The following is a 26,723-nucleotide window of genomic DNA, read 5'->3' on the forward strand; positions in this document are numbered from 1 at the left end:
AAAAACATATTTGTTTTGTTTCTTTGAGACAACTGTTTTGGATAATCTTACACTCAGATGACAAACTTTAATCCAACAATAATTTCAATTATTAATTCTGATTAAAACTAATATTGTTTAGTATTCTACAATACCCCATTCAAGAAGTTTGAGAAACCTTAAACAAACTGAGAAATATATTTAATGTTGATGTGCAATCTACAAAGTTTACTGAATAGTTTAAAGACCAAAGGGTTAGAGATTCTTCACTTTGAATCATGTTTGATCTGATTTCATTATTATAATCCAAACATAAGATGTTATCTTTATGTAAAAATAAATAAACCTAGATGACAAACTTTGATCCAACAATAATTTTAGTTATTGATTCTGAAAGAAAATAATAATGTTTAGTATTCCACAATACCCAAGCCTAGAATTTTGAGAAACCTTAAATCAAATTAAAGATACATTGACTGCTGTGCAATCTACAAAGTTTGCTAAATAGTTTAAAGAACAAAGGTTTTGAGATATTTTACTTTGAGCTGTGTTTGTTCTGATTTCATTATTATATTCCTTACAAAATATTTAATCTTAATGAAAAAAATACAGTATAAACAAATAACATTGAATGCAATGACCACGAAGGGACTCGAATCCTCAATCTTCTGATCCAAAGTCAGACGCCTTATCCATTAGACCACGTGGTCAATGTCTGTCCAAAGATTAACGCCTAAGAAAGTATAGTAATATAAAGATTCAAGAAAAAAACATATTTGTTTTGTTTCTTTGAGACAACTGTATTGGATAATCTTACACTCAGATGACAAACTTTAATCCAACAATAATTTCAATTATTAATTCTGAATAAAACTAATACTGTTTAGTATTCTACAATACCCCATTCAAGAAGTTTGAGAAACCTTAAACAAACTGAGAAATATATTTAATGGTTGATGTGCAATCTACAAAGTTTACTGAATAGTTTAAAGACCAAAAGGTTAGAGATTCTTCACTTTGAATCATGTTTGATCTGATTTCATTATTATAATCCAAACTTAAGATGTTATCTTTATCTAAAAATATATACACTTAGATGTCAAACTTTGATCCAACAATAATTTTAGTTATTGATTCTGAAAGAAAATAATAATGTTTAGTATTCCACAATACCCAAGCCTAAAATTTTGAGAAACCTTAAATCAACTTAAAGATACATTGACTGCTGTGCAATCTACAAAGTTTGCTAGATAGTGTAAAGAACAAAGGTTTTGACATATTTAACTTTGAGCTGTGTTTGTTCTGATTTCATTATTATATTCCTTACAAAATATTTAATCTTAATGAAAAAAATACAGTATAAACAAATAACATTGAATCCAATGACCACGAAGGGACTCGAATCCTCAATCTTCTGATCCGAAGTCAGACGCCTTATTCATTAGGCCAGGTGGTCACTGTTTGTCAATATATTAATGCCTAAGAAAGTATAGTAACATAAAGATTCAAGTAAAAAACATATTTGTTTTTTTCTTTGAGACAACTGTTTTGGATAATCTTACACTCAGATGACAAACTTTAATCCAACAATAATTTCAATTATTAATTCTGAATAAAACTAATATTGTTTAGTATTCTACAATACCCCATTCAAGAAGTTTGAGAAACCTTAAACAAACTGAGAAATATATTTAATGGTTGATGTGCAATCTACAAAGTTTACTGAATAGTTTAAAGACCAAAGGGTTAGAGATTCTTCACTTTGAATCATGTTTGATCTGATTTCATTATTAAAATCCAAACATAAGATGTTATCTTTATGTAAAAATATATACACCTAGATGACAAACTTTGATCCAACAATAATTTTAGTTATTGATTCTGAAAGAAAATAATAATGTTTAGTATTCCACAATACCCAAGCCTAGAATTTTGAGAAACCTTAAATCAACTTAAAAATACATTGACTGCTGTGCAGTCTACAAAGTTTGCTAAATAGTTTAAAGAACAAAGGTTTTGAGATATTTTACTTTGAGCTGTGTTTGTTCTGATTTCATTATTATATTCCTTACAAAATATTTCATCTTAATGAAAAAAAATACAGTATAAACAAATAACATTGAATCCAATGACAACGAAGGGACTCGAATCCTCAATCTTCTGATTTGAAGTCAGACGCCTTATCCATTAGGCCAGGTGGTCACTGTTTGTCAATATATTAATGCCTAAGAAAGTATAGTAACATAAAGATTCAAGTAAAAGACATATTTGTTTTGTTTCTTTGAGACAACTGTTTTGGATAATCTTACACTCAGATGACAAACTTTAATCCAACAATAATTTCAATTATTAATTCTGAATAAAACTAATATTGTTTAGTATTCTACAATACCCCATTCAAGAAGTTTGAGAAACCTTAAACAAACTGAGAAATATATTTAATGGTTGATGTGCAATCTACAAAGTTTACTGAATAGTTTAAAGACCAAAGGGTTAGAGATTCTTCACTTTGAATCATGTTTGATCTGATTTCATTATTAAAATCCAAACATAAGATGTTATCTTTATGTAAAAATATATACACCTAGATGACAAACTTTGATCCATCAATAATTTTAGTTATTGATTCTGAAAGAAAATAATAATGTTTAGTATTCCACAATACCCAAGCCCAGAATTTTGAAAAACCTGAAATCAACATAAAGATACATTGACTGCTGTGCAATCTACAAAGTTTGCTAAATAGTTTAAAGAACAAAGGTTTTGAGATATTTTACTTTGAGTTTTTTTTTACTTTGAGCTGTGTTTGTTCTGATTTCATTATTATATTCCTTACAAAATATTTCATCTTAATGAAAAAAATACAGTATAAACAAATAACATTGAATGCAATGACCACGAAGGGACTCGAGCCTTCAATCTTCTGATCCGAAGTCAGACGCCTTATCCATTAGGCCACGTGGTCAATGTCTGTCAAAAGATTAACGCCTAAAAAAATATAGTAATATAAAGATTCAAGTAAAAAACATATTTGTTTTGTTTCTTTGAGACAACTGTATTGGATAATCTTACACTCAGATGACAAACTTTAATCCAACAATAATTTCAATTATTAATTCTGAATAAAACTAATACTGTTTAGTATTCTACAATACCCCATTCAAGAAGTTTGAGAAACCTTAAACAAACTGAGAAATATATTTAATGGTTGATGTGCAATCTACAAAGTTTACTGAATAGTTTAAAGACCAAAAGGTTAGAGATTCTTCACTTTGAATCATGTTTGATCTGATTTCATTATTATAATCCAAACTTACGATGTTATCTTTATCTAAAAATATATACACTTAGATGTCAAACTTTGATCCAACAATAATTTTAGTTATTGATTCTGAAAGAAAATAATAATGTTTAGTATTCCACAATACCCAAGCCTAAAATTTTGAGAAACCTTAAATCAACTTAAAGATACATTGACTGCTGTGCAATCTACAAAGTTTGCTAGATAGTGTAAAGAACAAAGGTTTTGAGATATTTAACTTTGAGCTGTGTTTGTTCTGATTTCATTATTATATTCCTTACAAAATATTTAATCTTAATGAAAAAAATACAGTATAAACAAATAACATTGAATCCAATGACCACGAAGGGACTCGAATCCTCAATCTTCTGATCCGAAGTCAGACGCCTTATTCATTAGGCCAGGTGGTCACTGTTTGTCAATATATTAATGCCTAAGAAAGTATAGTAACATAAAGATTCAAGTAAAAAACATATTTGTTTTTTTCTTTGAGACAACTGTTTTGGATAATCTTACACTCAGATGACAAACTTTAATCCAACAATAATTTCAATTATTAATTCTGAATAAAACTAATATTGTTTAGTATTCTACAATACCCCATTCAAGAAGTTTGAGAAACCTTAAACAAACTGAGAAATATATTTAATGGTTGATGTGCAATCTACAAAGTTTACTGAATAGTTTAAAGACCAAAGGGTTAGAGATTCTTCACTTTGAATCATGTTTGATCTGATTTCATTATTAAAATCCAAACATAAGATGTTATCTTTATCTAAAAATATATACACCTAGATGAAAACTTTGATCCAACAATAATTTTAGTTATTGATTCTGAAAGAAAATAACAATGTTTAGTATTCCACAATACCCAAGCCTAGAATTTTGAGAAACCTTAAATCAACTTAAAGATACATTGACTGCTGTGCAATCTACAAAGTTTGCTAAATAGTTTAAAGAATAAAGGTTTTGAGATATTTTACTTTGAGCTGTGTTTGTTCTGATTTCATTATTATATTCCTTACAAAATATTTCATCTTAATGAAAAAAATACAGTATAAACAAATAACATTGAATGCAATGACCACGAAGGTACTCGAACCATCAATTTTCTGATCCGAAGTCAGACGCCTTATCCATTAGGCCACGTGGTCAATGTCTGTCCAAAGATTAACGCCTAAGAAAGTATAGTAATATAAAGATTCAAGTAAAAAACATATTTGTTTTGTTTCTTTGAGACAACTGTATTGGATAATCTTACACTCAGATGACAAACTTTAATCCAACAATAATTTCAATTATTAATTCTGAATAAAACTAATATTGTTTAGAATTCTACAATACCCCATTCAAGAATTTTGAGAAACCTTAAAAAACTGAGAAATATATTTAATGGTTGATGTGCAATCTACAAAGTTTACTGAATAGTTTAAAGACCAAAGGGTTAGAGATTCTTCACTTTGAATCATGTTTGATCTGATTTCATTATTAAAATCCAAACATAAGATGTTATCTTTATGTAAAAATATATACACCTAGATGACAAACTTTGATCCAACAATAATTTTAGTTATTGATTCTGAAAGAAAATAATAATGTTTAGTATTCCACAATACCCAAGCCTAGAATTTTGAGAAACCTTAAATCAACTTAAAAATACATTGACTGCTGTGCAGTCTACAAAGTTTGCTAAATAGTTTAAAGAACAAAGGTTTTGAGATATTTTACTTTGAGCTGTGTTTGTTCTGATTTCATTATTATATTCCTTACAAAATATTTCATCTTAATGAAAAAAAATACAGTATAAACAAATAACATTGAATCCAATGACAACGAAGGGACTCGAATCCTCAATCTTCTGATTTGAAGTCAGACGCCTTATCCATTAGGCCAGGTGGTCACTGTTTGTCAATATATTAATGCCTAAGAAAGTATAGTAACATAAAGATTCAAGTAAAAGACATATTTGTTTTGTTTCTTTGAGACAACTGTTTTGGATAATCTTACACTCAGATGACAAACTTTAATCCAACAATAATTTCAATTATTAATTCTGAATAAAACTAATATTGTTTAGCATTCTACAATACCCCATTCAAGAAGTTTGAGAAACCTTAAACAAACTGAGAAATATATTTAATGGTTGATGTGCAATCTACAAAGTTTACTGAATAGTTTAAAGACCAAAGGGTTAGAGATTCTTCACTTTGAATCATGTTTGATCTGATTTCATTATTAAAATCCAAACATAAGATGTTATCTTTATGTAAAAATATATACACCTAGATGACAAACTTTGATCCATCAATAATTTTAGTTATTGATTCTGAAAGAAAATAATAATGTTTAGTATTCCACAATACCCAAGCCCAGAATTTTGAGAAACCTGAAATCAACATAAAGATACATTGACTGCTGTGCAATCTACAAAGTTTGCTAAATAGTTTAAAGAACAAAGGTTTTGAGATATTTTACTTTGAGTTTTTTTTTACTTTGAGCTGTGTTTGTTCTGATTTCATTATTATATTCCTTACAAAATATTTCATCTTAATGAAAAAAATACAGTATAAACAAATAACATTGAATGCAATGACCACGAAGGGACTCGAGCCTTCAATCTTCTGATCCGAAGTCAGACGCCTTATCCATTAGGCCACGTGGTCAATGTCTGTCAAAAGATTAACGCCTAAAAAAATATAGTAATATAAAGATTCAAGTAAAAAACATATTTGTTTTGTTTCTTTGAGACAACTGTATTGGATAATCTTACACTCAGATGACAAACTTTAATCCAACAATAATTTCAATTATTAATTCTGAATAAAACTAATATTGTTTAGTATTCTACAATACCCCATTCAAGAAGTTTGAGAAACCTTAAACAAACTGAGAAATATATTTAATGGTTGATGTGCAATCTACAAAGTTTACTGAATAGTTTAAAGACCAAAGGGTTAGAGATTCTTCACTTTGAATCATGTTTGATCTGATTTCATTATTAAAATCCAAACATAAGATGTTATCTTTATCTAAAAATATATACACCTAGATGAAAACTTTGATCCAACAATAATTTTAGTTATTGATTCTGAAAGAAAATAACAATGTTTAGTATTCCACAATACCCAAGCCTAGAATTTTGAGAAACCTTAAATCAACTTAAAGATACATTGACTGCTGTGCAATCTACAAAGTTTGCTAAATATTTTAAAGAACAAAGGTTTTGAGATATTTTACTTTGAGCTGTGTTTGTTCTGATTTCATTATTATATTCCTTACAAAATATTTCATCTTAATGAAAAAAATACAGTATAAACAAATAACATTGAATGCAATGACCACGAAGGTACTCGAACCATCAATTTTCTGATCCGAAGTCAGACGCCTTATCCATTAGGCCACGTGGTCAATGTCTGTCCAAAGATTAACGCCTAAGAAAGTATAGTAATATAAAGATTCAAGTAAAAAACATATTTGTTTTGTTTCTTTGAGACAACTGTATTGGATAATCTTACACTCAGATGACAAACTTTAATCCAACAATAATTTCAATTATTAATTCTGAATAAAACTAATATTGTTTAGCATTCTACAATACCCCATTCAAGAAGTTTGAGAAACCTTAAACAAACTGAGAAATATATTTAATGGTTGATGTGCAATCTACAAAGTTTACTGAATAGTTTAAAGACCAAAGGGTTAGAGATTCTTCACTTTGAATCATGTTTGATCTGATTTCATTATTAAAATCCAAACATAAGATGTTATCTTTATGTAAAAATATATACACCTAGATGACAAACTTTGATCCATCAATAATTTTAGTTATTGATTCTGAAAGAAAATAATAATGTTTAGTATTCCACAATACCCAAGCCCAGAATTTTGAGAAACCTGAAATCAACATAAAGATACATTGACTGCTGTGCAATCTACAAAGTTTGCTAAATAGTTTAAAGAACAAAGGTTTTGAGATATTTTACTTTGAGTTTTTTTTTACTTTGAGCTGTGTTTGTTCTGATTTCATTATTATATTCCTTACAAAATATTTCATCTTAATGAAAAAAATACAGTATAAACAAATAACATTGAATGCAATGACCACGAAGGGACTCGAGCCTTCAATCTTCTGATCCGAAGTCAGACGCCTTATCCATTAGGCCACGTGGTCAATGTCTGTCAAAAGATTAACGCCTAAAAAAATATAGTAATATAAAGATTCAAGTAAAAAACATATTTGTTTTGTTTCTTTGAGACAACTGTATTGGATAATCTTACACTCAGATGACAAACTTTAATCCAACAATAATTTCAATTATTAATTCTGAATAAAACTAATATTGTTTAGTATTCTACAATACCCGATTCAAGAAGTTTGAGAAACCTTAAACAAACTGAGAAATATATTTAATGGTTGATGTGCAATCTACAAAGTTTACTGAATAGTTTAAAGACCAAAGGGTTAGAGATTCTTCACTTTGAATCATGTTTGATCTGATTTCATTATTAAAATCCAAACATAAGATGTTATCTTTATCTAAAAATATATACACCTAGATGAAAACTTTGATCCAACAATAATTTTAGTTATTGATTCTGAAAGAAAATAACAATGTTTAGTATTCCACAATACCCAAGCCTAGAATTTTGAGAAACCTTAAATCAACTTAAAGATACATTGACTGCTGTGCAATCTACAAAGTTTGCTAAATAGTTTAAAGAACAAAGGTTTTGAGATATTTTACTTTGAGCTGTGTTTGTTCTGATTTCATTATTATATTCCTTACAAAATATTTCATCTTAATGAAAAAAATACAGTATAAACAAATAACATTGAATGCAATGACCACGAAGGTACTCGAACCATCAATTTTCTGATCCGAAGTCAGACGCCTTATCCATTAGGCCACGTGGTCAATGTCTGTCCAAAGATTAACGCCTAAGAAAGTATAGTAATATAAAGATTCAAGTAAAAAACATATTTGTTTTGTTTCTTTGAGACAACTGTATTGGATAATCTTACACTCAGATGACAAACTTTAATCCAACAATAATTTCAATTATTAATTCTGAATAAAACTAATATTGTTTAGTATTCTACAATACCCCATTTAAGAAGTTTGAGAAACCTTAAACAAACTGAGAAATATATTTAATGGTTGATGTGCAATCTACAAAGTTTACTGAATAGTTTAAAGACCAAAAGGTTAGAGATTCTTCACTTTGAATCATGTTTGATCTGATTTCATTATTATAATCCAAACTTACGATGTTATCTTTATCTAAAAATATATACACTTAGATGTCAAACTTTGATCCAACAATAATTTTAGTTATTGATTCTGAAAGAAAATAATAATGTTTAGTATTCCACAATACCCAAGCCTAAAATTTTGAGAAACCTTAAATCAACTTAAAGATACATTGACTGCTGTGCAATCTACAAAGTTTGCTAGATAGTTTAAAGAACAAAGGTTTTGAGATATTTTACTTTGAGCTGTGTTTGTTCTGATTTCATTATTATATTCCTTACAAAATATTTAATCTTAATGAAAAAAATACAGTATAAACAAATAACATTGAATCCAATGACCACGAAGGGACTCGAATCCTCAATCTTCTGATCCGAAGTCAGACGCCTTATTCATTAGGCCAGGTGGTCACTGTTTGTCAATATGTTAATGCCTAAGAAAGTATAGTAACATAAAGATTCAAGTAAAAAACATATTTGTTTTTTTCTTTGAGACAACTGTTTTGGATAATCTTACACTCAGATGACAAACTTTAATCCAACAATAATTTCAATTATTAATTCTGAATAAAACTAATATTGTTTAGTATTCTACAATACCCCATTCAAGAAGTTTGAGAAACCTTAAACAAACTGAGAAATATATTTAATGGTTGATGTGCAATCTACAAAGTTTACTGAATAGTTTAAAGACCAAAGGGTTAGAGATACTTCACTTTGAATCATGTTTGATCTGATTTCATTATTAAAATCCAAATATAAGATGTTATCTTTATCTAAAAATATATTCACCTAGATGAAAACTTTGATCCAACAATAATTTTAGTTATTGATTCTGAAAGAAAATAACAATGTTTAGTATTCCACAATACCCAAGCCTAGAATTTTGAGAAACCTTAAATCAACTTAAAGAAACATTGACTGCTGTGCAATCTACAAAGTTTGCTAAATAGTTTAAAGAACAAAGGTTTTGAGATATTTTACTTTGAGCTATTTTACTTTGAGTTGTGTTTGTTCTGATTTCATTATTATATTCCTTACAAAATATTTCATCTTAATGAAAAAAATACAGTATAAACAAATAACATTGAATGCAATGACCACGAAGGGACTCGAATCCTCAATCTTCTGATCTGAAGACAGACGCATTATCCATTAGGCCACGTGGTCAATGTCTGTCCAAAGATTAACGCCTAAGAAAGTATAGTAATATAAAGATTCAAGTAAAAAACATATTTGTTTTGTTTCTTTGAGACAACTGTATTGGATAATCTTACACTCAGATGACAAACTTTAATCCAACAATAATTTCAATTATTAATTCTGAATAAAACAAATATTGTTTAGTATTCTACAATACCCCATTCAAGAAGTTTGAGAAACCTTAAACAAACTGAGAAATACATTTAATGGTTGATGTGCCTTCTACAAAGTTTACTGAATAGTTTAAAGACCAAAAGGTTAGAGATTCTTCACTTTGAATCATGTTTTATCTGATTTCATTATTATAATCCAAACATAAGATGTTATCTTTATCTAAAAATATATACACTTAGATGTCAAACTTTGATCCAACAATAATTTTAGTTATTGATTCTGAAAGAAAATAACAATGTTTAGTATTCCACAATACCCAAGCCTAGAATTTTGAGAAACCTTAAATCAACTTAAAGATACATTGACTGCTATGCAATCTACAAAGTTTGCTAAATAGTTTAAAGAACAAAGGTTTTGAGATATTTTACTTTGAGCTGTGTTTGTTCTGATTTCATTATTATATTCCTTACAAAATATTTCATCTTAATGAAAAAAATACAGTATAAACAAATAACATTGAATGCAATGACCACGAAGGGACTCGAACCATCAATCTTCTGATCCGAAGTCAGACGCCTTATCCATTAGGCCACGTGGTCAATGTCTGTCCAAAGATTAACGCCTAAGAAAGTATAGTAATATAAAGATTCAAGTAAAAAACATATTTGTTTTGTTTCTTTGAGACAACTGTATTGGATAATCTTACACTCAGATGACAAACTTTAATCCAACAATAATTTCAATTATTAATTCTGAATAAAACTAATATTGTTTAGAATTCTACAATACCCCATTCAAGAATTTTGAGAAACCTTAAAAAACTGAGAAATATATTTAATGGTTGATGTGCAATCTACAAAGTTTACTGAATAGTTTAAAGACCAAAGGGTTAGAGATTCTTCACTTTGAATCATGTTTGATCTGATTTCATTATTAAAATCCAAACATAAGATGTTATCTTTATGTAAAAATATATACACCTAGATGACAAACTTTGATCCAACAATAATTTTAGTTATTGATTCTGAAAGAAAATAATAATGTTTAGTATTCCACAATACCCAAGCCTAGAATTTTGAGAAACCTTAAATCAACTTAAAGATACATTGACTGCTGTGCAGTCTACAAAGTTTGCTAAATAGTTTAAAGAACAAAGGTTTTTAGATATTTTACTTTGAGCTGTGTTTGTTCTGATTTCATTATTATATTCCTTACAAAATATTTAATCTTAATGAAAAAAATACAGTATAAACAAATAACATTGAATCCAATGACCACGAAGGGACTGAATCCTCAATCTTCTGATCCGAAGTCAGACGCCTTATTCATTAGGCCAGGTGGTCACTGTTTGTCAATATATTAATGCCTAAGAAAGTATAGTAACATAAAGATTCAAGTAAAAAACATATTTGTTTATTTCTTTGAGACAACTGTTTTGGATAATCTTACACTCAGATGACAAACTTTAATCCAACAATAATTTCAATTATTAATTCTGAATAAAACTAATATTGTTTAGTATTCTACAATACCCCATTCAAGAAGTTTGAGAAACCTTAAACAAACTGAGAAATATATTTAATGGTTGATGTGCAATCTACAAAGTTTACTGAATAGTTTAAAGACCAAAGGGTTAGAGATTCTTCACTTTGAATCATGTTTGATCTGATTTCATTATTAAAATCCAAACATAAGATGTTATCTTTATCTAAAAATATATACACCTAGATGAAAACTTTGATCCAACAATAATTTTAGTTATTGATTCTGAAAGAAAATAACAATGTTTAGTATTCCACAATACCCAAGCCTAGAATTTTGAGAAACCTTAAATCAACTTAAAGAAACATTGACTGCTGTGCAATCTACAAAGTTTGCTAAATAGTTTAAAGAACAAAGGTTTTGAGATATTTTACTTTGAGCTATTTTACTTTGAGTTGTGTCTGTTCTGATTTCATTATTATATTCCTTACAAAATATTTCATCTTAATGAAAAAAATACAGTATAAACAAATAACATTGAATGCAATGACCATGAAGGGACTCAAACCCTCAATCTTCTGATCTGAAGACAGACGCATTATCCATTAGGCCACGTGATCAATGTCTGTCCAAAGATTAACGCCTAAGAAAGTATAGTAATATAAAGATTCAAGTAAAAAACATATTTGTTTTGTTTCTTTGAGACAACTGTATTGGATAATCTTACACTCAGATGACAAACTTTAATCCAACAATAATTTCAATTATTAATTCTGAATAAAACTAATATTGTTTAGTATTCTACAATACCCCATTCAAGAAGTTTGAGAAACCTTAAACAAACTGAGAAATATATTTAATGGTTGATGTGCAATCTACAAAGTTTACTGAATAGTTTAAAGACCAAAGGGTTAGAGATACTTCACTTTGAATCATGTTTGATCTGATTTCATTATTAAAATCCAAATATAAGATGTTATCTTTATCTAAAAATATATTCACCTAGATGAAAACTTTGATCCAACAATAATTTTAGTTATTGATTCTGAAAGAAAATAACAATGTTTAGTATTCCACAATACCCAAGCCTAGAATTTTGAGAAACCTTAAATCAACTTAAAGAAACATTGACTGCTGTGCAATCTACAAAGTTTGCTAAATAGTTTAAAGAACAAAGGTTTTGAGATATTTTACTTTGAGCTATTTTACTTTGAGTTGTGTTTGTTCTGATTTCATTATTATATTCCTTACAAAATATTTAATCTTAATGAAAAAAATACAGTATAAACAAATAACATTGAATGCAATGACCACGAAGGGACTCGAATCCTCAATCTTCTGATCTGAAGACAGACGCATTATCCATTAGGCCACGTGGTCAATGTCTGTCCAAAGATTAACGCCTAAGAAAGTATAGTAATATAAAGATTCAAGTAAAAAACATATTTGTTTTGTTTCTTTGAGACAACTGTATTGGATAATCTTACACTCAGATGACAAACTTTAATCCAACAATAATTTCAATTATTAATTCTGAATAAAACAAATATTGTTTAGTATTCTACAATACCCCATTCAAGAAGTTTGAGAAACCTTAAACAAACTGAGAAATACATTTAATGGTTGATGTGCCTTCTACAAAGTTTACTGAATAGTTTAAAGACCAAAAGGTTAGAGATTCTTCACTTTGAATCATGTTTTATCTGATTTCATTATTATAATCCAAACATAAGATGTTATCTTTATCTAAAAATATATACACTTAGATGTCAAACTTTGATCCAACAATAATTTTAGTTATTGATTCTGAAAGAAAATAACAATGTTTAGTATTCCACAATACCCAAGCCTAGAATTTTGAGAAACCTTAAATCAACTTAAAGATACATTGACTGCTATGCAATCTACAAAGTTTGCTAAATAGTTTAAAGAACAAAGGTTTTGAGATATTTTACTTTGAGCTGTGTTTGTTCTGATTTCATTATTATATTCCTTACAAAATATTTCATCTTAATGAAAAAAATACAGTATAAACAAATAACATTGAATGCAATGACCACGAAGGGACTCGAACCATCAATCTTCTGATCCGAAGTCAGACGCCTTATCCATTAGGCCACGTGGTCAATGTCTGTCCAAAGATTAACGCCTAAGAAAGTATAGTAATATAAAGATTCAAGTAAAAAACATATTTGTTTTGTTTCTTTGAGACAACTGTATTGGATAATCTTACACTCAGATGACAAACTTTAATCCAACAATAATTTCAATTATTAATTCTGAATAAAACTAATATTGTTTAGAATTCTACAATACCCCATTCAAGAATTTTGAGAAACCTTAAAAAACTGAGAAATATATTTAATGGTTGATGTGCAATCTACAAAGTTTACTGAATAGTTTAAAGACCAAAGGGTTAGAGATTCTTCACTTTGAATCATGTTTGATCTGATTTCATTATTAAAATCCAAACATAAGATGTTATCTTTATGTAAAAATATATACACCTAGATGACAAACTTTGATCCAACAATAATTTTAGTTATTGATTCTGAAAGAAAATAATAATGTTTAGTATTCCACAATACCCAAGCCTAGAATTTTGAGAAACCTTAAATCAACTTAAAGATACATTGACTGCTGTGCAGTCTACAAAGTTTGCTAAATAGTTTAAAGAACAAAGGTTTTTAGATATTTTACTTTGAGCTGTGTTTGTTCTGATTTCATTATTATATTCCTTACAAAATATTTAATCTTAATGAAAAAAATACAGTATAAACAAATAACATTGAATCCAATGACCACGAAGGGACTGAATCCTCAATCTTCTGATCCGAAGTCAGACGCCTTATTCATTAGGCCAGGTGGTCACTGTTTGTCAATATATTAATGCCTAAGAAAGTATAGTAACATAAAGATTCAAGTAAAAAACATATTTGTTTATTTCTTTGAGACAACTGTTTTGGATAATCTTACACTCAGATGACAAACTTTAATCCAACAATAATTTCAATTATTAATTCTGAATAAAACTAATATTGTTTAGTATTCTACAATACCCCATTCAAGAAGTTTGAGAAACCTTAAACAAACTGAGAAATATATTTAATGGTTGATGTGCAATCTACAAAGTTTACTGAATAGTTTAAAGACCAAAGGGTTAGAGATTCTTCACTTTGAATCATGTTTGATCTGATTTCATTATTAAAATCCAAACATAAGATGTTATCTTTATCTAAAAATATATACACCTAGATGAAAACTTTGATCCAACAATAATTTTAGTTATTGATTCTGAAAGAAAATAACAATGTTTAGTATTCCACAATACCCAAGCCTAGAATTTTGAGAAACCTTAAATCAACTTAAAGAAACATTGACTGCTGTGCAATCTACAAAGTTTGCTAAATAGTTTAAAGAACAAAGGTTTTGAGATATTTTACTTTGAGCTATTTTACTTTGAGTTGTGTCTGTTCTGATTTCATTATTATATTCCTTACAAAATATTTCATCTTAATGAAAAAAATACAGTATAAACAAATAACATTGAATGCAATGACCATGAAGGGACTCAAACCCTCAATCTTCTGATCTGAAGACAGACGCATTATCCATTAGGCCACGTGATCAATGTCTGTCCAAAGATTAACGCCTAAGAAAGTATAGTAATATAAAGATTCAAGTAAAAAACATATTTGTTTTGTTTCTTTGAAACAACTGTATTGGATAATCTTACACTCAGATGACAAACTTTAATCCAACAATAATTTCAATTATTAATTCTGAATAAAACTAATATTGTTTAGTATTCTACAATACCCCATTCAAGAAGTTTGAGAAACCTTAAACAAACTGAGAAATATATTTAATGGTTGATGTGCAATCTACAAAGTTTACTGAATAGTTTAAAGACCAAAGGGTTAGAGATTCTTCACTTTGAATCATGTTTGATCTGATTTCATTATTAAAATCCAAACATAAGATGTTATCTTTATGTAAAAATATATACACCTAGATGACAAACTTTGATCCATCAATAATTTTAGTTATTGATTCTGAAAGAAAATAATAATGTTTAGTATTCCACAATACCCAAGCCCAGAATTTTGAGAAACCTGAAATCAACATAAAGATACATTGACTGCTGTGCAATCTACAAAGTTTGCTAAATAGTTTAAAGAACAAAGGTTTTGAGATATTTTACTTTGAGTTTTTTTTTACTTTGAGCTGTGTTTGTTCTGATTTCATTATTATATTCCTTACAAAATATTTAATCTTAATGAAAAAAATACAGTATAAACAAATAACATTGAATGCAATGACCACGAAGGGACTCGAGCCTTCAATCTTCTGATCCGAAGTCAGACGCCTTATCCATTAGGCCACGTGGTCAATGTCTGTCCAAAGATTAACGCCTAAAAAAATATAGTAATATAAAGATTCAAGTAAAAAACATATTTGTTTTGTTTCTTTGAGACAACTGTATTGGATAATCTTACACTCAGATGACAAACTTTAATCCAACAATAATTTCAATTATTAATTCTGAATAAAACTAATATTGTTTAGTATTCTACAATACCCCATTTAAGAAGTTTGAGAAACCTTAAACAAACTGAGAAATATATTTAATGGTTGATGTGCAATCTACAAAGTTTACTGAATAGTTTAAAGACCAAAAGGTTAGAGATTCTTCACTTTGAATCATGTTTGATCTGATTTCATTATTATAATCAATACTTACGATGTTATCTTTATCTAAAAATATATACACTTAGATGTCAAACTTTGATCCAACAATAATTTTAGTTATTGATTCTGAAAGAAAATAATAATGTTTAGTATTCCACAATACCCAAGCCTAAAATTTTGAGAAACCTTAAATCAACTTAAAGATACATTGACTGCTGTGCAATCTACAAAGTTTGCTAGATAGTTTAAAGAACAAAGGTTTTGAGATATTTTACTTTGAGCTGTGTTTGTTCTGATTTCATTATTATATTCCTTACAAAATATTTAATCTTAATGAAAAAAATACAGTATAAACAAATAACATTGAATCCAATGACCACGAAGGGACTCGAATCCTCAATCTTCTGATCCGAAGTCAGACGCCTTATTCATTAGGCCAGGTGGTCACTGTTTGTCAATATGTTAATGCCTAAGAAAGTATAGTAACATAAAGATTCAAGTAAAAAACATATTTGTTTTTTTCTTTGAGACAACTGTTTTGGATAATCTTACACTCAGATGACAAACTTTAATCCAACAATAATTTCAATTATTAATTCTGAATAAAACTAATATTGTTTAGTATTCTACAATACCCCATTCAAGAAGTTTGAGAAACCTTAAACAAACTGAGAAATATATTTAATGGTTGATGTGCAATCTACAAAGTTTACTGAATAGTTTAAAGACCAAAGGGTTAGAGATACTTCACTTTGAATCATGTTTGATCTGATTTCATTATTAAAATCCAAATATAAGATGTTATCTTTATCTAAAAATATATTCACCTAGATGAAAACTTTGATCCAACAATAATTTTAGTTATTGATTCTGAAAGAAAATAACAATGTTTAGTATTCCACAATACCCAAGCCTAGAATTTTGAGAAACCTTAAATCAACTTAAAGAAACATTGACTGCTGTGCAATCTACAAAGTTTGCTAAATAGTTTAAAGAACAAAGGTTTTGAGATATTTTACTTTGAGCTATTTTACTTTGAGTTGTGTTTGTTCTGATTTCATTATTATATTCCTTACAAAATATTTAATCTTAATGAAAAAAATACAGTATAAACAAATAACATTGAATGCAATGACCACGAAGGGACTCGAATCCTCAATCTTCTGATCTGAAGACAGACGCATTATCCATTAGGCCACGTGGTCAATGTCTGTCCAAAGATTAACGCCTAAGAAAGTATAGTAATATAAAGATTCAAGTAAAAAACATATTTGTTTTGTTTCTTTGAGACAACTGTATTGGATAATCTTACACTCAGATGACAAACTTTAATCCAACAATAATTTCAATTATTAATTCTGAATAAAACAAATATTGTTTAGTATTCTACAATACCCCATTCAAGAAGTTTGAGAAACCTTAAACAAACTGAGAAATACATTTAATGGTTGATGTGCCTTCTACAAAGTTTACTGAATAGTTTAAAGACCAAAAGGTTAGAGATTCTTCACTTTGAATCATGTTTTATCTGATTTCATTATTATAATCCAAACATAAGATGTTATCTTTATCTAAAAATATATACACTTAGATGTCAAACTTTGATCCAACAATAATTTTAGTTATTGATTCTGAAAGAAAATAACAATGTTTAGTATTCCACAATACCCAAGCCTAGAATTTTGAGAAACCTTAAATCAACTTAAAGATACATTGACTGCTATGCAATCTACAAAGTTTGCTAAATAGTTTAAAGAACAAAGGTTTTGAGATATTTTACTTTGAGCTGTGTTTGTTCTGATTTCATTATTATATTCCTTACAAAATATTTCATCTTAATGAAAAAAATACAGTATAAACAAATAACATTGAATGCAATGACCACGAAGGGACTCGAACCATCAATCTTCTGATCCGAAGTCAGACGCCTTATCCATTAGGCCACGTGGTCAATGTCTGTCCAAAGATTAATGCCTAAGAAAGTATAGTAATATAAAGATTCAAGTAAAAAACATATTTGTTTTGTTTCTTTGAGACAACTGTATTGGATAATCTTACACTCAGATGACAAACTTTAATCCAACAATAATTTCAATTATTAATTCTGAATAAAACTAATATTGTTTAGAATTCTACAATACCCCATTCAAGAATTTTGAGAAACCTTAAAAAACTGAGAAATATATTTAATGGTTGATGTGCAATCTACAAAGTTTACTGAATAGTTTAAAGACCAAAGGGTTAGAGATTCTTCACTTTGAATCATGTTTGATCTGATTTCATTATTAAAATCCAAACATAAGATGTTATCTTTATGTAAAAATATATACACCTAGATGACAAACTTTGATCCAACAATAATTTTAGTTATTGATTCTGAAAGAAAATAATAATGTTTAGTATTCCACAATACCCAAGCCTAAAATTTTGAGAAACCTTAAATCAACTTAAAGATACATTGACTGCTGTGCAATCTACAAAGTTTGCTAGATAGTGTAAAGAACAAAGGTTTTGACATATTTAACTTTGAGCTGTGTTTGTTCTGATTTCATTATTATATTCCTTACAAAATATTTAATCTTAATGAAAAAAATACAGTATAAACAAATAACATTGAATCCAATGACCACGAAGGGACTCGAATCCTCAATCTTCTGATCCGAAGTCAGACGCCTTATTCATTAGGCCAGGTGGTCACTGTTTGTCAATATATTAATGCCTAAGAAAGTATAGTAACATAAAGATTCAAGTAAAAAACATATTTGTTTTTTTCTTTGAGACAACTGTTTTGGATAATCTTACACTCAGATGACAAACTTTAATCCAACAATAATTTCAATTATTAATTCTGAATAAAACTAATATTGTTTAGTATTCTACAATACCCCATTCAAGAAGTTTGAGAAACCTTAAACAAACTGAGAAATATATTTAATGGTTGATGTGCAATCTACAAAGTTTACTGAATAGTTTAAAGACCAAAGGGTTAGAGATTCTTCACTTTGAATCATGTTTGATCTGATTTCATTATTAAAATCCAAACATAAGATGTTATCTTTATGTAAAAATATATACACCTAGATGACAAACTTTGATCCAACAATAATTTTAGTTATTGATTCTGAAAGAAAATAATAATGTTTAGTATTCCACAATACCCAAGCCTAGAATTTTGAGAAACCTTAAATCAACTTAAAAATACATTGACTGCTGTGCAGTCTACAAAGTTTGCTAAATAGTTTAAAGAACAAAGGTTTTGAGATATTTTACTTTGAGCTGTGTTTGTTCTGATTTCATTATTATATTCCTTACAAAATATTTCATCTTAATGAAAAAAAATACAGTATAAACAAATAACATTGAATCCAATGACAACGAAGGGACTCGAATCCTCAATCTTCTGATTTGAAGTCAGACGCCTTATCCATTAGGCCAGGTGGTCACTGTTTGTCAATATATTAATGCCTAAGAAAGTATAGTAACATAAAGATTCAAGTAAAAGACATATTTGTTTTGTTTCTTTGAGACTACTGTTTTGGATAATCTTACACTCAGATGACAAACTTTAATCCAACAATAATTTCAATTATTAATTCTGAATAAAACTAATATTGTTTAGTATTCTACAATACCCCATTCAAGAAGTTTGAGAAACCTTAAACAAACTGAGAAATATATTTAATGGTTGATGTGCAATCTACAAAGTTTACTGAATAGTTTAAAGACCAAAGGGTTAGAGATTCTTCACTTTGAATCATGTTTGATCTGATTTCATTATTAAAATCCAAACATAAGATGTTATCTTTATGTAAAAATATATACACCTAGATGACAAACTTTGATCCATCAATAATTTTAGTTATTGATTCTGAAAGAAAATAATAATGTTTAGTATTCCACAATACCCAAGCCCAGAATTTTGAAAAACCTGAAATCAACATAAAGATACATTGACTGCTGTGCAATCTACAAAGTTTGCTAAATAGTTTAAAGAACAAAGGTTTTGAGATATTTTACTTTGAGTTTTTTTTTACTTTGAGCTGTGTTTGTTCTGATTTCATTATTATATTCCTTACAAAATATTTCATCTTAATGAAAAAAATACAGTATAAACAAATAACATTGAATGCAATGACCACGAAGGGACTCGAGCCTTCAATCTTCTGATCCGAAGTCAGACGCCTTATCCATTAGGCCACGTGGTCAATGTCTGTCAAAAGATTAACGCCTAAAAAAATATAGTAATATAAAGATTCAAGTAAAAAACATATTTGTTTTGTTTCTTTGAGACAACTGTATTGGATAATCTTACACTCAGATGACAAACTTTAATCCAACAATAATTTCAATTATTAATTCTGAATAAAACTAATACTGTTTAGTATTCTACAATACCCCATTCAAGAAGTTTGAGAAACCTTAAACAAACTGAGAAATATATTTAATGGTTGATGTGCAATCTACAAAGTTTACTGAATAGTTTAAAGACCAAAAGGTTAGAGATTCTTCACTTTGAATCATGTTTGATCTGATTTCATTATTATAATCCAAACTTACGATGTTATCTTTATCTAAAAATATATACACTTAGATGTCAAACTTTGATCCAACAATAATTTTAGTTATTGATTCTGAAAGAAAATAATAATGTTTAGTATTCCACAATACCCAAGCCTAAAATTTTGAGAAACCTTAAATCAACTTAAAGATACATTGACTGCTGTGCAATCTACAAAGTTTGCTAGATAGTGTAAAGAACAAAGGTTTTGAGATATTTAACTTTGAGCTGTGTTTGTTCTGATTTCATTATTATATTCCTTACAAAATATTTAATCTTAATGAAAAAAATACAGTATAAACAAATAACATTGAATCCAATGACCACGAAGGGACTCGAATCCTCAATCTTCTGATCCGAAGTCAGACGCCTTATTCATTAGGCCAGGTGGTCACTGTTTGTCAATATATTAATGCCTAAGAAAGTATAGTAACATAAAGATTCAAGTAAAAAACATATTTGTTTTTTTCTTTGAGACAACTGTTTTGGATAATCTTACACTCAGATGACAAACTTTAATCCAACAATAATTTCAATTATTAATTCTGAATAAAACTAATATTGTTTAGTATTCTACAATACCCCATTCAAGAAGTTTGAGAAACCTTAAACAAACTGAGAAATATATTTAATGGTTGATGTGCAATCTACAAAGTTTACTGAATAGTTTAAAGACCAAAGGGTTAGAGATTCTTCACTTTGAATCATGTTTGATCTGAGTCCATTATTATAATCCAAACATAAGATGTTATCTTTATGTAAAAATATATAAACCTAGATGACAAACTTTGATCCAACAATAATTTTAGTTATTGATTCTGAAAGAAAATAATAATGTTTAGTATTCCACAATACCCAAGCCTAGAATTTTGAGAAACCTTAAATCAACTTAAAGATACATTGACTGCTGTGCAATCTACAAAGTTTGCTAAATAGTTTAAAGAACAAAGGTTTTGAGATATTTTACTTTGAGCTGTGTTTGTTCTGATTTCATTATTATATTCCTTACAAAATATTTAATCTTAATGAAAAAAATACAGTATAAACAAATAACATTGAATGCAATGACCACGAAGGGGCTCGAACCCTCAATCTTCTGATCCGAAGTCAGATGCCTTATCCATTAGGCCACGTGGTCAATGTCTGTGCAAAGCTTAACGCCTAAGAAAGTATAGTAATATAAAGATTCAAGTAAAAAACATTTGTTTTGTTTCTTTGAGACAACTGTTTTGGATAATCTTACACTCAGATGTCAAACTTTAATCCAACAATAATTTCAATTATTAATTCTGAATAAAACTAATGTTGTTTAGTATTCTACAATACCCCATTCAAGAAGTTTGAGAAACCTTAAACAAACTGAGAAATATATTTAATGGTTGATGTGCAATCTACAAAGTTTACTGAATAGTTTATAGACCAAAAGGTTAGAGATTCTTCACTTTGAATCATGTTTGATCTGATTTCATTATTATAATCCAAATATAAGATGTTATCTTTATCTAAAAATATATACACATAGATGTCAAACTTTGATCCAACAATAATTTTAGTTATTGATTCTGAAAGAAAATAATAATGTTTAGTATTCCACAATACCCAAGCCTAGAATTTTGAGAAACCTTAAATCAACTTAAAGATACATTGACTGCTGTGCAATCTACAAAGTTTGCTAAATAGTTTAAAGAACAAAGGTTTTGAGATATTTTACTTTGAGCTGTGTTTGTTCTGATTTCATTATTATATTCCTTACAAAATATTTAATCTTAATGAAAAAAATACAGTATAAACAAATAACATTGAATGCAATGACCACGAAGGGACTCAAATCCTCAATCTACTGATCCGAAGTCAGACGCCTTATCCATTAGACCACGTGGTCAATGTCTGTCCAAAGATTAACGCCTAAGAAAGTATAGTAATATAAAGATTCAAGTAAAAAACATATTTGTTTTGTTTCTTTGAGACAACTGTTTTGGATAATCTTACACTCAGATGACAAACTTTAATCCAACAATAATTTCAATTATTAATTCTGATTAAAACTAATATTGTTTAGTATTCTACAATACCCCATTCAAGAAGTTTGAGAAACCTTAAACAAACTGAGAAATATATTTAATGTTGATGTGCAATCTACAAAGTTTACTGAATAGTTTAAAGACCAAAGGGTTAGAGATTCTTCACTTTGAATCATGTTTGATCTGATTTCATTATTAAAATCCAAACATAAGATGTTATCTTTATGTAAAAATATATAAACCTAGATGACAAACTTTGATCCAACAATAATTTTAGTTATTGATTCTGAAAGAAAATAATAATGTTTAGTATTCCACAATACCCAAGCCTAGAATTTTGAGAAACCTTAAATCAACTTAAAGATACATTGACTGCTGTGCAATCTACAAAGTTTGCTAAATAGTTTAAAGAACAAAGGTTTTGAGATATTTTACTTTGAGCTGTGTTTGTTCTGATTTCATTATTATATTCCTTACAAAATATTTAATCTTAATGAAAAAAATACAGTATAAACAAATAACATTGAATGCAATGACCACGAAGGGACTCGAACCCTCAATCTTCTGATCCGAAGTCAGACGCCTTATCCATTAGGCCACGTGGTCAATGTCTGTCTAAAGATTAACGCCTAAGAAAGTATAGTAATATAAAGATTCAAGTAAAAAACACATTTGTTTTGTTTCTTTGAGACAACTGTTTTGGATAATCTTACACTCAGATGACAAACTTTAATCCAACAATAATTTCAATTATTAATTCTGATTAAAACTAATATTGTTTAGTATTCTACAATACCCCATTCAAGAAGTTTGAGAAACCTTAAACAAACTGAGAAATATATTTAATGTTGATGTGCAATCTACAAAGTTTACTGAATAGTTTAAAGACCAAAGGGTTAGAGATTCTTCACTTTGAATCATGTTTGATCTGATTTCATTATTATAATCCAAACATAAGATGTTATCTTTATGTAAAAATATATAAACCTAGATGACAAACTTTGATCCAACAATAATTTTAGTTATTGATTCTGAAAGAAAATAATAATGTTTAGTATTCCACAATACCCAAGCCTAGAATTTTGAGAAACCTTAAATCAACTTAAAGATACATTGACTGCTGTGCAATCTACAAAGTTTGCTAAATAGTTTAAAGAACAAAGGTTTTGAGATATTTTACTTTGAGCTGTGTTTGTTCTGATTTCATTATTATATTCCTTACAAAATATTTAATCTTAATAAAAAAAATACAGTATAAACAAATAACATTGAATGCAATGACCACGAAGGGGCTCGAACCCTCAATCTTCTGATCCGAAGTCAGATGCCTTATCCATTAGGCCACGTGGTCAATGTCTGTGCAAAGTTTAACGCCTAAGAAAGTATAGTAATATAAAGATTCAAGTAAAAAACATTTGTTTTGTTTCTTTGAGACAACTGTTTTGGATAATCTTACACTCAGATGTCAAACTTTAATCCAACAATAATTTCAATTATTAATTCTGAATAAAACTAATGTTGTTTAGTATTCTACAATACCCCATTCAAGAAGTTTGAGAAACCTTAAACAAACTGAGAAATATATTTAATGGTTGATGTGCAATCTACAAAGTTTACTGAATAGTTTATAGACCAAAAGGTTAGAGATTCTTCACTTTGAATCATGTTTGATCTGATTTCATTATTATAATCCAAATATAAGATGTTATCTTTATCTAAAAATATATACACTTAGATGTCAAACTTTGATCCAACAATAATTTTAGTTATTGATTCTGAAAGAAAATAATAATGTTTAGTATTCCACAATACCCAAGCCTAGAATTTTGAGAAACCTTAAATCAACTTAAAGATACATTGACTGCTGTGCAATCTACAAAGTTTGCTAAATAGTTTAAAGAACAAAGGTTTTGAGATATTTTACTTTGAGCTGTGTTTGTTCTGATTTCATTATTATATTCCTTACAAAATATTTAATCTTAATGAAAAAAATACAGTATAAACAAATAACATTGAATGCAATGACCACGAAGGGACTCAAATCCTCAATCTACTGATCCGAAGTCAGACGCCTTATCCATTAGACCACGTGGTCAATGTCTGTCCAAAGATTAACGCCTAAGAAAGTATAGTAATATAAAGATTCAAGTAAAAAACATATTTGTTTTGTTTCTTTGAGACAACTGTTTTGGATAATCTTACACTCAGATGACAAACTTTAATCCAACAATAATTTCAATTATTAATTCTGATTAAAACTAATATTGTTTAGTATTCTACAATACCCCATTCAAGAAGTTTGAGAAACCTTAAACAAACTGAGAAATATATTTAATGTTGATGTGCAATCTACAAAGTTTACTGAATAGTTTAAAGACCAAAGGGTTAGAGATTCTTCACTTTGAATCATGTTTGATCTGATTTCATTATTATAATCCAAACATAAGATGTTATCTTTATGTAAAAATATATAAACCTAGATGACAAACTTTGATCCAACAATAATTTCAATTATTAATTCTGAATAAAACTTATATTGTTTAGTATTCTACAATACCCCATTCAAGAAGTTTGAGAAACCTTAAACAAACTGAGAAATATATTTAATGTTGATGTGCAATCTACAAAGTTTACTGAATAGTTTAAAGACCAAAGGGTTAGAGATTCTTCACTTTGAATCATGTTTGTTCTGATTTTATTATTATAATCCAAACATAAGATGTTATCTTTATGTAAAAATATATACACCTAGATGACAAACTTTGATCCAACAATAATTTTAGTTATTGATTCTGAAAGAAAATAACAATGTTTAGTATTCCACAATACCCAAGCCTAGAATTTTGAGAAACCTTAAATCAACTTAAAGATACATTGACTGCTGTGCAATCTACAAAGTTTGCTAAATAGTTTAAAAAACAAAGGTTTTGAGATATTTTACTTTGAGCTGTGTTTGTTCTGATTTCATTATTATATTCCTTACAAAATATTTAATCTTAATGAAAAAAATACAGTATAAACAAATAACATTGAATGCAATGACCACGAAGGGACTCGAATCCTCAATCTTCTGATCCGAAGTCAGACGCCTTATTCATTAGACCACGTGGTCAATGTCTGTCCAAAGATTAACGCCTAAGAAAGTATAGTAATATAAAGATTCAAGTAAAAAACATATTTGTTTTGTTTCTTTGAGACAACTGTTTTGGATAATCTTACACTCAGATGACAAACTTTAATCCAACAATAATTTCAATTATTAATTCTGAATAAAACTAATATTGTTTAGTATTCTACAATACCCCATTCAAGAAGTTTGAGAAACCTTAAACAAACTGAGAAATATATTTAATGTTGATGTGCAATCTACAAAGTTTACTGAATAGTTTAAAGACCAAAGGGTTAGAGATTCTTCACTTTGAATCATGTTTGATCTGATTTCATTATTATAATCCAAACATAAGATGTTATCTTTATGTAAAAATATATAAACCTAGATGACAAACTTTGATCCAACAATAATTTTAGTTATTGATTCTGAAAGAAAATAATAATGTTTAGTATTCCACAATACCCAAGCCTAGAATTTTGAGAAACCTTAAATCAACTTAAAGATACATTGACTGCTGTGCAATCTACAAAGTTTGCTAAATAGTTTAAAGAACAAAGGTTTTGAGATATTTTACTTTGAGCTGTGTTTGTTCTGATTTCATTATTATATTCCTTACAAAATATTTAATCTTAATGAAAAAAATACAGTATAAACAAATAACATTGAATGCAATGACCATGAAGGGGCTCGAACCCTCAATCTTCTGATCAGAAGTCAGATGCCTTATCCATTAGGCCACGTGGTCAATGTCTGTGCAAAGTTTAACGCCTAAGAAAGTATAGTAATACAAAGATTCAAGTAAAAAACATTTGTTTTGTTTCTTTGAGACAACTGTTTTGGATAATCTTACACTCAGATGTCAAACTTTAATCCAACAATAATTTCAATTATTAATTCTGATTAAAACTAATATTGTTTAGTATTCTACAATACCCCATTCAAGAAGTTTGAGAAACCTTAAACAAACTGAGAAATATATTTAATGTTGATGTGCAATCTACAAAGTTTAC

The 26,723-nt window shown here is 28.2% G+C and overlaps 8 non-coding genes across 8 annotated transcripts; all 8 read right to left on the reverse strand.

The window, feature by feature from the left end:
• Positions 1 to 616: 616 nt before the first annotated feature.
• Positions 617 to 689, reverse strand: TRNAQ-UUG (transfer RNA glutamine (anticodon UUG)). The gene has a single exon. It is a non-coding gene; the product is annotated as a tRNA-Gln (tRNA).
• A 9,685-nt stretch (positions 690 to 10,374) lies between these two features.
• On the reverse strand, positions 10,375 to 10,447 carry TRNAR-UCG (transfer RNA arginine (anticodon UCG)). Its single transcript has one exon. It is a non-coding gene; the product is annotated as a tRNA-Arg (tRNA).
• A 2,936-nt stretch (positions 10,448 to 13,383) lies between these two features.
• TRNAR-UCG (transfer RNA arginine (anticodon UCG)) lies at positions 13,384 to 13,456 on the reverse strand. The gene has a single exon. It is a non-coding gene; the product is annotated as a tRNA-Arg (tRNA).
• A 4,444-nt stretch (positions 13,457 to 17,900) lies between these two features.
• TRNAR-UCG (transfer RNA arginine (anticodon UCG)) lies at positions 17,901 to 17,973 on the reverse strand. The gene has a single exon. It is a non-coding gene; the product is annotated as a tRNA-Arg (tRNA).
• A 3,672-nt stretch (positions 17,974 to 21,645) lies between these two features.
• On the reverse strand, positions 21,646 to 21,718 carry TRNAR-UCG (transfer RNA arginine (anticodon UCG)). Its single transcript has one exon. It is a non-coding gene; the product is annotated as a tRNA-Arg (tRNA).
• A 1,416-nt stretch (positions 21,719 to 23,134) lies between these two features.
• On the reverse strand, positions 23,135 to 23,207 carry TRNAR-UCG (transfer RNA arginine (anticodon UCG)). The gene has a single exon. It is a non-coding gene; the product is annotated as a tRNA-Arg (tRNA).
• A 672-nt stretch (positions 23,208 to 23,879) lies between these two features.
• TRNAR-UCG (transfer RNA arginine (anticodon UCG)) lies at positions 23,880 to 23,952 on the reverse strand. The gene has a single exon. It is a non-coding gene; the product is annotated as a tRNA-Arg (tRNA).
• Positions 23,953 to 26,385: 2,433 nt separating this feature from the next.
• Positions 26,386 to 26,458, reverse strand: TRNAR-UCU (transfer RNA arginine (anticodon UCU)). The gene has a single exon. It is a non-coding gene; the product is annotated as a tRNA-Arg (tRNA).
• Positions 26,459 to 26,723: the final 265 nt, after the last annotated feature.

Source organism: Pseudophryne corroboree, chromosome 8, assembly GCF_028390025.1.
Source record: "Pseudophryne corroboree isolate aPseCor3 chromosome 8, aPseCor3.hap2, whole genome shotgun sequence".
NCBI lineage: Eukaryota > Metazoa > Chordata > Amphibia > Anura > Myobatrachidae > Pseudophryne > Pseudophryne corroboree.